The sequence below is a fragment of the Canis lupus genome, chromosome 19 (assembly GCF_003254725.2).
Source record: "Canis lupus dingo isolate Sandy chromosome 19, ASM325472v2, whole genome shotgun sequence".
Taxonomy (NCBI): Eukaryota; Metazoa; Chordata; class Mammalia; order Carnivora; family Canidae; genus Canis; species Canis lupus.
In genome coordinates this window covers 3,745,591-3,758,089 of record NC_064261.1, presented here as the reverse complement: position 1 = coordinate 3,758,089, position 12,499 = coordinate 3,745,591, and the positions used below count along the sequence as shown (strand labels likewise).

The window sequence follows — 12,499 nt, the reverse complement described above, 5'->3', positions numbered from 1 at the left end:
AAAGGACAGGAACCACATGATCATTTAAGATACTGAGGTGACCAACCATACTGGTTTGTTCAGGGCAGAAGAGTTTCCCAAAATGCAGGAATTTCAGTGCTAAAACCACAACAGTCTTGGGCAAACTGTGACAGTTGGTCAAGCTAACAGATGCAGAAAAAGCATTTGACAAAACCTAATACTCATTCATGATAAAAATTCAGGAACAAACTAGGATTTAAAAGGAATCCTCTATCAAATATAAAGATGTTCTATACAACACCTGTGCCTATAGTAAACAGTATTGCATTAAATACTTAAAAAGTTCAGGAAGTAGATTTTGTGTTGTGTTCTTACCACAATAAAATTAAAAAATTAAGCATAAGATTTATACACTGAAATTACAAAACATCACTGAGAAAATTAAAGGTCAATAAATCAAGAGAAATTTTCATGTTCCTGTATCAGAAAAGTAAATATTCCGAGATTTATAATTCTCCCCAAACTGACCTACAGATTCAATGCCTACCCATAAAAACCCCAAGACTGTTTTGCAGACATTAATAAGCTAATCCTAAAATTCTTACATTGGGCCCAGAAGAGCTATAACTTTTAAAAACAAAAACAAAACCAGAGGCTTACACTACCTGGTTTCATAAGTTACCACTGGGCACAATAATAAAGACGGAGTTAGTCTCAGCTAGTGTAAAGATAGATATATAGATAATAGAACTGAGTCCAGAAATAAATCTTTACGTTTATAATCAATGGAGAAATGGTATCTTTTCAACAAATTGTTCTAACACACTCCATATTACAACAGATGAATTTAGACCCTTACTTCACACCATACATAAAAATTAACTCAAAAAAACCAAAAACAAAAACAAAAACAAAAACAAAAATTAACTCAAAATAGATCCTAAATCTAAGAGCAAAAACTATAAAACATCTAGAAGAAAACAAAGGAGAAAATCTTCGAGACCCTGGATTATGCAGAGAGTTCTTACAACAAAAGCATGATCTATGAAAGAAAAAGCTGGGAAATTAAACTCCATAAAAATTAAAATTTGGGGGGGGGGCACCTGGCTGGCTCAGTGGAGCATATGGACTCTTGGGGTTATGAGTTCGAGCCCCACATTGAGCCTAGAGCATACTTTAAAAAATAAAAACTCTAAAAATACATATATTTTAAAATTTTTTGCATCTCAAAGGGCTCCAATAAAAAAAGGTCAAGACAAGCCGCAGACTAGGAGAAAATATTTGCAAATCATGTATCTAATAACGGGCTTACATCCAGAACACATAAGGAACTTTTACAACTCAGGGGGCCTGGGTGGCTCAGTCGGTTAGGCATCTGACTCTTGATTTCAGCTCAGGGCATGATCTCAGGGTTGTGAGACTGAGCCCCAGGTCAGGCTTCCCACTCATTGGGGAATCTGCTTGATTTTCTCTCCCTCTTCCTCTGCCCCTCCCTCCTCTCTCTCTTTCTCTCTCTCTCAGGTAAATACATTTTTTAAAAGAAGAACTTTTAGAACTCAATAATAAAATAAAAATGGGCAAAGATTTGGATGGCTACTTCAACAAAAAGGATACATTAATGGCTAATAATTATATGTAAAAATAGCCAATGCCGGGCAGCCCGGGTGGCTCAGCGGTTTAGCGCTGCCTTCAGGCCAGAGCCTGATCCTGGAGTCCCGGGATCGAGTCCTACGTTGGGCTCCCTGCATGGAGCCTGCTTCTCCCTCTGCCTGTGTCTCTACCTCTCTCTCTCTGTCTCTCTTATGAATGAATAAATAAAATCTTAAAAAAAAAAAAAAAAGAAAGAAAGAAAGTAGTCTAGGGGCACCTGGCTGGCTCAATCTGTGGAGTACTTGGCTCTCGATCTTGGGGTCATAAGTTCAGGTCCTACACTGGGCAGAGAGATTACTTCCAAAATAAATAAAAATTTAAAAATAAAACAATAAAGTGGTCCAGTTTCATTCTTTTGCAATGTAACTGTCCAGTTTTCCCAGCACCATTTATTGAAGAGACGTTTCTTCCATTGTAACTTCCTGCCTCCTCTGTCAAACATTATTTGACCTTATAAGAATGGGTTTATTTCCTCGGCTGTATCCTGTGCTATTGATCTATGTCTGTTTTTGGGGAGGTACCATACTGCTTTAACTATATAGCTTTGTAGTATAGTTTGAAATCAGGGAGATTAGTATCTTCAGCTTCATTCTTCCTTCTCAAGATTGCTTTGGCTATACGGTCTTTTGTATACAAATAAAATTCTATACAAATTTTAGGATTATTTTTCCTACTTCTGTGAAAAATGCCATTGAAATTTTGATAGAGGTTGCAATGAATTTGTAGATTGCTTCAGATAGTACGGATATTTTAACAATATTAATTTCTCTAATCCAATGAGTATGGTTTATCTTTCCATTTATTTGTATCATCTTCAATTTCTTTTTTTTTTTTTCATCTTCAATTTCTTTCATCAATGTTTTATAGTTTTCAGAGTAAGGTCTATTAACTCCTTGGTTAAATTTACTCCTCAGTATTTTATGCAATTGTGCATGGGATTGTTTTCTTAATCTCTCTGATAGTTCATATTTGGGAATGGAAATGCAATAGACTTATGCATATTAACTTTCTTTTTTATTTTTATTTTTTGCATATTAACTTTCTATGCTAGGTACATACCCAAGAGAAATGAAAACATAACCACAAAAAAGTGTACAAAAATGTTTAAAGCAGCATTGTTCATAATAACAAGAAAGTGAAAACTCAAACGTCCACTAATAAGTAACGTAGTATATCCATACAATAGAATATTAGCAATAAAAAGAAACAATGACATATGCTACAACATGGGCTTTTAAAACAGTATATTAAAACAAACTAGTCATGAAAAATTACATATTATATGATTCTTTTATTTTTTGAGTGTGTGTGTGCTTTAAGCAAGGGCGGGGCGGCCAGGCAGGGGAGAGAATCTTAAGAAGGCTCCACCCCCAACTCCATCTTCCCACCCTAAGATCAGGACCTGAGCCAAAATCATGAGTCAGAGCTCAACCCACTGAGCCACCCAGCGCTCCTGATTCTACTTATAAAAAAAATGTCCACAATAGGCAAATCTATAGAGACAAATCAGTGGTTGCCTAGAGCTAGGGATTTTAGGGGAAAAAGAAGAGTAACCATTAATGGGTATAGGATTCCTTTTCCGGATGATGAAAATGTCTTAAAATCGATTATGGTGATAGTGCAAGAACTCTGTGAATATAGTAAAAACCGCTTAATTTTACACGTTAAATTTAAATTGGTGAATTGAATGGTACATAAATTATATCTCAATAAAACTGCTACCAAGACAAACAAACAAAAAACCCCACCTTGGTGTATGACCGGTGAGTAGGTAAAGCCAACAACACTGGTTAGGCCTGCCACATCCAAAGTTAACATCCTAATATTTAGGACAGAAAAATCTCAAAGTTATAAATACCTTCCAATCACACTCTGATAATTTGGTAAATTAGTGTGTCTGTATATATACACATATATATGTGTGTGTATATATATGTATATATACATATCTGAAATGGGAAGCAATGATTAATCAGAGTAACTAGTTCAGTCACTAACCTTTAAACATAGGTTGACAGTAAATGTTCAAACTTCATATGCCCAAGATATTTCAATCTTCTACTTAATGTGTGCACTAGGAGAGAGCTCGGGGACATTCAAAGCAACACACTGCATGAACTGTATTGCACGACATACAAACTTCAGTCGTCCCTAAATTCCTTACATGTAATCTAGTGATCCCCAGGCTTGCATAAAGTCGTTTCTCCCTCTTAAAGAAAGGAAGAAACTCTGAAACGCGAGTGCCCCATCCTACCTTGGCAAAGCGGCCGTCCCTCCGCGGTGCTGGCCCTGCTCTGTGTCACGGCCCTAGAGAAAGTGCGCATTTCCCTCTCTACAGTGACTCACAGGTAAAAAGGAAAGCAAATCTGATTACCAAACGCAAGATTACTGTTGTATCATCACCGGATTAAAATGTAAACCACGCAGCTGAGAGCAAATGGCCACGAAGGGGGGGAAATTTTACAGGTTTTCCAATGAAGTGTTTCCCCCCCGTCCTCCCCCCTCGTTTAAACGACGACTAACAACTCTCGGGCCGCTCGGCGGCGAGTCCAGGTCCTGGGAAGGGAGCCCGGGGGGCGGGCGGCGGGAGACGCGGGGAACGGTGCACTCGGGACTGCTCTGGGCCCTTGTGGGGTGTTTTCTCCGTCCTTTACCGACATGGAGTAAAGATGTCCCAGCCGAGCGGGGGTGCGGGGGGCTCGGGAGGTGCGGGGCTGCGGGGCTCGGGGGGCTCGGGGAGTACGGGGGGCGCGGGGGCTCGGCTCGCGAAGGCGCTGGGGAGTCCGCAGCAGCCGCCCCGGCGGAGCCCCAGGCCCCCTCCCGCGCGGTCCCGGGGGGCAGCCTCGCCCGGCGGGGACCCAGGGCGGCCGCGGGACGCGCGCCACACAGCCCGTTTTTGTTTGGTTTCCAGCCCAGCCTGCGCGCAGCGCCGAGCCTCGAGCCTCCGGCCCCCGGGGGCAGCGGGCGGGCGGGCGGGCGGGCGCCGGCGCGGAGCCGAGAATAAAAGAAGAACCGCGCACAACCTGCCACGCGAGCCGCCGGGCGGGCACGGGAGCGGCGGCCGGAGGGCCCGACGGGGAAGGAGCGCGCGCCCGGCCCCCCGCCGCCCCGGGGACGCCCGGTCCCGCCCCGGCCCCCCCGGCCCCCCCGCCCCCGGGACGCGCTTCCTGCGGGCCGCCCCCCGCCCCCGCCCCCGCCCCGGCCCGGCCCGGCCCCGGCCCCGCCGCCCGGCCCCGCCGCCCGGCCTCCCCGCGGGGCAGCGGCTCAGCCCCGTCCCGGCCGCACGGGCGACTCGCGGAGATGTAAACACGGCGGGCCGGCCGCGCGGCCCATCCCCCGCCCGCGGGCCCCCCGCCCCCCGCGCCCCGAGTCCCGCCGCCCCGCCGCTGCCCCGCGGCGCCCGGCCGTTGTCACCGCCGCAGCCTCCGGGGAGCCGCCGGCAGCGCCCGGGGCGGGGACCCGGACGGCGAGGCCCCGGCGGCCCGCGCTCTTACCTGCTCTCCGCCGCGCCGCTCTCCTCCCGGCCCGGCCGCCGACTCGCCCCGAGGGGCCCGGGGCCTCCCCGGCAGCCCGAGCCGCTCCGCCGGGAGACGACCGAACAAAACAGCGGCGGCCGCCCCGCGCAGCGCCCCGCCCCGCCCGCGCCGCCCCGCGATGCCCAACCGCCGAGGCGACGGCGGCGACACAGAGCCCGGCGCGGGGAGCAGTGGGGGCCCCCGCCCCGCCCCCGCCCCCGCCCCGCCCCCGCCCCCCGCCTCGGCTCCTCCCCCTCGGCCTCCTGCCGCCGCCACCAGGACACTCGCGTCCGCCTCCCCCGTCCTCCCCGCCCCGCCCCGCCGCGCCCCTCCCCGCGCGGCTCGGGAGGCCCGCCCGTCGCCGCCGCGCCTGTCACCCGGGGCCGGCAGTTCGCGCCCCGCGGGGCCCCGCGCCCCCGGCCCGCCCCCGGCCCCCAACTTCTCCCGAGCCCGCTCGCCCAGGTCAAGGCGGGCCACCTGTCCCGTCCCCGCTCGGGGCTCCCGCAGCCGCCGCTGCCACCGCAGCCCTCCGCGGGGGCCCCGCCGTGCGCCGGGCGGGGGCAGCGCGTGCACCTGCAGCGCCCGCTCCCGCTCCCGCTCCCGCTCCCGCTCCCCGCCGCCCGGGCCGCACGGCACAGCCTCCCGCGGCCCCGCTGTCACTCCGGCCCCTCCCGGGCTCAGCTCCGCGCTCGGCCAGTGCGGCCGTTACCGGGGCCGGGGCTCGGGAAAACTCCCCGCGCAGGTCCCCCCCGCCGCCCGCCCAGGCTCCACTCCTCGGCCGCCGCCAGGGACGGGCGGGGGCGCGGCGGACCGAGCGCGCCGCGGCCCCGCCCCCTCCAGGCCCCGCCCCGGCCCCGCCCCGCCCGTGACGCTCCGGCCGCCCCGCCCCCCCGCCTCGCGGCCTCGGCGCCGCCCGCTCCTCCTCCGCCGCCGCCGCCGCCGCGCTCGCCCGCGACCCCGCCCCGTTCCCAGAAATGACCCCCGCCCAACGGCCCGGCGGCGCGGCGGTTGGTGCCCGCGGGGGCGGCGGCGGCGGGCTCAGCGCGCAGCTGCGGGGCGCGGAGGGCCCCGCACCGAGCCTTTGTCGCGCCCCGCTCGGCCCGCGGCGGGAGGGCGGCGGGCAGGCGGCGGGGGCGCCCCGGGCGGGGGAGCCCGGCAGCGAGACCCGGCGGGAGCCGCACGCCCCGGACCCCCTTGGGCACCGAGGGGCCCCGGTGCGCGGACGCCGGCGGCGAGGAGCTCCCGCGCGCTGGTGCGGACGGACGGACGGACGGACGCGAAGTTGCGCCTCGGCCGGTTCCCGCGCCGCCACGCCCGGCCGCCGCCCGCTCCCTGCCGCCGCTCCCGGAACAAAGCGACGGGCGCCCCGGAGCGCGGACCGACCGGCCGCGTGCGCTCCCGCCTCCTGCGGCCGCGCTCCCTGCACCCGCCCCGCCCGCGCCCCGCCCGCGCCCCGCGCCCCCCCGGCCGCACCCTGCACCCACGCGGCCCGCACCGCGCCCCCACCCCGCCCGCCCGGGCTCCCCGCGCCCGCCTCCAGCTTCCCCGCGGCTCCTCGGCCAGCCGCGAGGCCAGAAAAGCCCCTGAAGGCAGGGCGTGGGGGCCCTGGAAATGCCCCAGGGGTGCGGCTCAGCTCAGAGCCGCCGGCCGCGCCGCTGTCCCCGGGGAACCGAGAAGGTGGGGCCTCTTCCTTCTTGGGGCTCCCGGCGCCCCGTGGGGGGGGCCGGCGGGATTCTTCTTTCCCCACCTGGAAAAGCCACTCTGGTGACTTCTTCAGAGAGTTGCTTTTTGTTTTTGTTTTTTTTTTTAAGACTATTTATTCATGAGAGACACAGGGAGAGAGAGGCAGAGACGCAGGCCGAGGGAGCAGCAGGCTCCCAGCGGGGAGGCCGACGCGGGACTCGATCCCGGGACCCCAGGGTCACGCCCTGGGCCGAAGGCGGGCGCCCAACCGCTGAGCCACCCGGGCGTCCCTTTCTTTTTTACTTTTAAACGTGGGGGGCAGCCGGACAGCAAACGGGGTTCGTGAAGAGATCCTCTTAACTCCGATGAAGTTTCACGGGCCCCTTAGTTGGAAAACACGGCGAGCCCGGGCGTTCTCTTGAACTAAGGAACTCAAGCCTTTAAGCACAAGGGACCGGGCCCCGCGAGCGCCCCCCGCCTCCTCCAGGGCAGTTGGTGTCCGCTCCCTCCGCGGGTACAGGGGCCGCTGCGCCCTCGGGGCGCCCGGGGTGACCCTGCGCATCCCCGCGCAGCAGCGCTCGGGCCGAGGAGCCGCGGGGACGCAGCCCGACCCGGCCGTGGGAGCGGGTCTCCCCTGCCGCGGCCACCCCTCTCCTACTGCACCTGCAAGGCGCCTGGAAAGTCCCAGGTGGCTAACGACGGGGCAGCACTTCGTCGGTCGCGGATCTTCCGCGCTCCTCCCCGGCGTGCCCTTTGCGACGCGGCCTTGCGGTTCCAAGCAGCGGCCTCAGGCGCCTGCACCCCGCCGGGTGGCCGTGCGGTGCCCCGGGCCTGCGCCGCCGGGGCCGGGCGGAGGACGGCTCGCGCTTCCGAGCCCGCCGGGAGGGGCCTCGGCGTGTTTCCGCCGCCTGCCTCGCCCCCACGCCTGCCTTCCACGGTGGGAAGAACCGGCCCGGTAGTCAGTCTGCGGGTACAAGGAGGAGAGCCTGCAAGCGGCCCTAGAACCAGCCCACCCCCGCCCCCCACCCCCAGCTTGCAGCCAGTGGCCTGCAGGGGGAAAAAAGGAATGGTATTGGGGAGCGCTCTGCTACCCAGGATCCGTGTCCCCGTTGCTGGCCGGAACCACAGGAGATGGAGCCACCTGCTCTCTTGGTACTGGCCTTGGAGGCGCCAAACTGATGCCTCTGGCTCTAAAAACTTCCTAGTAGGTCTTGGAAAGGCACGTCTCGTAGAAGCAGACTAGGAAGTTTGTAGCAAAGCATTAAGACCTCAGACTCCGTGGGAAAGGGGTGATGTGCTCAGTGGTCCTGGCTTAGGAATATAGACGGTGAGATCTGCAGGGGGTCGCTCACCTGCTCTTGCTTCCCGCGTGCCTGGGCCGCTCCTCGGTTGGTTGAGTGGATTAAGGACCTGACTCTTGCTTTCTGTTCAGGTCATGATCTCAGGGGTCACGGAGTCCAGCACCTCCTCACTGGGCTCTGGACTCAGTGCAGAGTCAGTCTGTCTCTGCTCCTCCCCCTCCTCATACTCTCCCTCTCTTTCTAAGATAAATCTTTTTTTTTTTTTAAGTTGCTCTTCTGTTTTTAATAGCACACAATTTATTTTGTAATTACGCAGGTGCTTCATTAATACAGTCTCATCGTCAATTTTCAAGTAATACAAAACAGATGTTTTAGAGAGTCAGGTCTCCTTTTCTATTTCCCTTTCCACTCCTCACCCTGCATCCATGGTGGTCTTTCCACACCTCTACTCTTCCATAGGTAACCATGAATGATAATTTAGCATTTCAGCTTCCTGACATTTTTCTGTGCTTTTATATACATACACATGTAATTATGTAGACCAACTATAAATGAAATGGTATGTGTATTAAACAGGACACTTTTTTAAAAAAAAACAGGACACTTTTATACTCCTTTTCTCCATTTATTACCCTTTGTTCATTTTTTTTTTACCTAAGAAAGTCTTTAAAATTTCAGCCTGTCTTCAGTATGATGGGTTAACTACGAGGTTTTTCCTGCTTTTATACCAGAATCTTAAATGGGGAGCACCTGGGTGGCTCAGTTGTTAAGCGTCTGCCTTCAGCTCAGGTCATAATCCCAGGGTCCTGGGACCAAGTCTGGAGTTGACCCGGGCTCCCTGCTTGGTGGGGAGCCAACTTCTCCCTCTGCCACTCCCCCTGCTTGGCCTTGCTCTCATCCTGTCTCTTTCCCTCTCTCACTCTCTCTCTCTCTCTCTCTCTCTCTCTCAAAATCTTTTTTATTTTTTTTATTTTTTTTCAAAATTTTTTTTTTAATGTTAAATGGGAAAAGGAGTTTTTAGAGCCATTTTAGGGATGGAAGTGATAATCAACATAAGGAATACAGAAGACTAAATTCTTCTAGTGCTAGCCAGTAAATCATTTTCCTCTCCCAAACTGGAAATTCTCTTGCTTGGGATAATCCTTGGACACTTTGAGTTAGGGTTGATTAAATAAGACTATATTCCTTTACAACATTCCAGAGCGAGTAGTCAAGAGAAGGGAATGATGTGCTACCTTTTCTGACGTAGCCTCAGGAATCTCTCACACACACACACACACACACACACACACACAGACACACACACGCCAGTGAGGATTGTTGGAAGCTGGCTACCACAAGGACATTGTGCAGTAGTGAACTTTGAATTACTGACACAGTCTTTTTTTTTTTTAAGATTTATTTATTTATGATAGACATAGAGAGAGAGAGAGAGGCAGAGACACAGGGAGAGGGAGAAGCAGGCTCCATGCCAGGAGTCCGTTGTGAGACTTGAACCTGGGACTCCAGGATTGCGCCCTGAGCCAAAGGCAGGCACTAAACCACTGAGCCACCCAGGGATCCCCACTGACACAGTCTTAAAACCTGTTGGATTCCAATCATCCCAGGTGGGCAAATCCCTAGGTTTACCAACAACTAGACTTTACAAGAACAGCCAGAAAAATCTCTTCTTTTGCTTCTCTCTACAGAATAAGTGGTTCGGGGTGCTATTGTCCAGTTATATCCTGGTATTAACCTACATTTAGAAGCCACTATGTCCATCCCTTCCACTACCCCTTTCTGGGCTTCTGCAAAGATGACTACTATTCCTAACTCTCCCATACTCTGGTTCTGCAAAGGAACCCAGTCTCCAGACTCACTTTTGTTTTAGGCATCATTTTGCCTTGTATGAATCAGAATCTCTTAAATATTATGTAGTAAACAAGTTATAAGAGGCTTTCCTCAGAGAATGGCCAAAACCAAAATAATAGGGGGTGGGGAACCTATTATGTTTCTAGAATCCAATGAAACAATTCTTGAGGATGAAATTTGTGCCATCAAATGCAATCAGATAGGGATCCCTGGGTGGCGCAGCGGTTTAGCGCCTGCCTTTGGCCCAGGGCGTGATCCTGCAGACCCGGGATCGAATCCCATGTCGGGCTCCTGGTTCATGGAGCCTGCTTCTCCCTCTGCCTGTGTCTCTGCCTCTCTCTCTCACTGTGTGCCTATCATAAATAAATAAAAAAGAAAACAAATGCAATCAGATAAAATAAGGAAGTACAAACTTTTGAGTATAGAAGAGAAGCTAAATCCTCAAGAAGTACACATGTGATTTTACCATGTAATGTTTTCTAGTAAAATAAGTCCTTAAAATCATTTCATACTTTGAGTTCATGATATATTTTTAAAGTAGCTTTTTCTTTAAGATAGTGCTTTAGTTGGAAGCATTTTATTCTATCAGCAAATTACTTTTAGCATACATTTTATTGCTCTGTTAAAATATTTGAAGGGTTAGGATAGATTATATTTTAGATATAATTTCTAATATTTTCAATGATAAAACCAATTTTTGTAAGCAGATTTGCCTCCTTGTTTTTATTTTTTTAAAGATTTTATTTATTTATCCATGAGAGAGAGAGAAGGGCAGAGACACAGGCAGAGGGAGAAGCAGGCCCCATGCAGGGAGTCGGACACAGGACTCGATCCCTAGTCTCCAGAATCACACCCTGAGCTGAAGGCGGCGCTAAACCACTGAGCCACCAGGGCTGCCCTCCTTGTCTTTATCATAAAAATTAAAAATCCAAATGAAATGTACGTAAAGATATTAGTGATTTAAGATCATATTAATCTTTAGAGTTTCTGAATGAAATCGGTTTCTTAATAAAATTCAGGATAAATGCCATAGTACTTAATTAAAATACAAAGATAAATATAGTCCATGGGGAAAATTCTGAAATAAATTTCCATATTTGTGAGCTGACCAGTTTTCAAGGGCGTGTAACTGTTTCTTCCATGCTACTAAGTTAAAATGAATTAATAGAAATTTTTCTTTCCATTCATTTCCTGGATCACTCTAAAGATTAGAAAGGCAAACTAATCATTCTGTTTTTTTCCACGATTTATTTGCTTTCCCCTCTGCAGTTTTTTCTTACTGGTCAACTAACCAGAGTGAGTGGCAATATTTTAGTAAGAGGAAATAATAATGACAATAATGACAATAATAACAATAATATTGACCACAATTAGTATAGTGCTAAATACTTTGTATTCTTAATCTTATGAATTACCTACAAGTATCTCCATCTTACAGGTCACATTGAAGGGTCAAGCCACTCATTCACAGTTACACAGTTGACAATAGAGTTGGATACTGGATCCTTCAGAGCTCATGCTTTAACCACCAGTACTTCTAAAGTGCAGGTGTGTTTTAATGGTTCATCACCAAACATCAAGGACAAAAAGCATTGCCCTCTTCCTCAGCTTTGACACCAGCCTCATGTCTTACTCCCCCAATTTTGGGGGCTTAGATGCCACCTTGCAGCTCTATTTCACCTCTCTTTGGGTCCCTGTTCTGCCTAATGTAGCAGACGCTGCTGCAGATGATGGTTGAGTGTTTCTGGCCACCTTCCCTATCTCCGTCTCTCCAGACACTCCTTCGTCCACGGGTTGCCAACATATTCCCTCTACTCCAGTTCCTGTTTCATGTCCTTCCTGTCTGCTTTATTGTGTCTGAATAGACCTCCCACATCTGCTGATGACACTGACTGGTATGCAAAAAAGAGAGAGATTAGGGTCAGGAGAAGAAGCCAATCAATATGGAGGATGAAGGGGTCACTATGATTAAGAAGAACCATAATTTAAAAAAAAAAAAGAAGAAGAAGAAGAACTATAATTAAAATGTGAATACCAGGCAGAAAAAAGAATGGGATAAATGGGAAGATGGGTTGAGAGTTTTAAAATACTGTGATCCTAGGGATGCCTGGGTGATTCAGTCAGTTAGGCCTCTGACTTTGGCTCAGGTCATAATCTCAGGGTTGTGACATCCAGCCTGGCCAGGAGCTGCATGCTCAGCAAGAATCTGCTGGAGATTCTCAACCTCTCTCTCTACCCCCACCCCCACCCCCACCCCACTCTGGCATGCTCTCTCTCTGTCTCTCTAAAATAAATAATAAATAAATAAATAAATAAATAAATAAATAAATAAATAAATCCTTAAAATACTGTGAATCTATACGAGTGACTGGAAACTCCTATAATGTGAAGGAAAGAGGGAAATAATAATAGTTCTATAGTTAAAGTTAATATTCAAGAGTTCATGATAGGCATTGTAATTGATAATGTCTGTCCTTATATGCGATCAGAGTCCTAAATACCAGCAAAATACTTGTGAAATTTAGCATCATCTTACTA

The 12,499-nt window shown here is 51.0% G+C and overlaps 1 protein-coding gene across 13 annotated transcripts in view; it reads right to left on the bottom strand.

Moving 5' to 3' along the window:
- Positions 1–7,542, bottom strand: part of ELF2 (E74 like ETS transcription factor 2) — a 99,673-nt gene extending 92,131 nt beyond the window's left edge. For 7 of the 13 annotated variants that reach the window (XM_025462250.3, XM_049097207.1, XM_049097206.1 and 4 more), the window contains exon 1: positions 5,106–5,252. The gene's annotated coding sequence lies outside the window, so the exon portion shown is untranslated. Of the gene's footprint in view, positions 1–3,359; positions 3,431–3,609; positions 3,820–3,865; positions 4,261–5,105; positions 5,253–7,472 lie in introns of those variants that run through there. The other 6 variants (XM_025462249.3, XM_035702098.2, XM_035702100.2 and 3 more) reach the window with 6 other exon arrangements.
- Between the last annotated feature and the right edge of the window lie 4,957 nt (positions 7,543–12,499).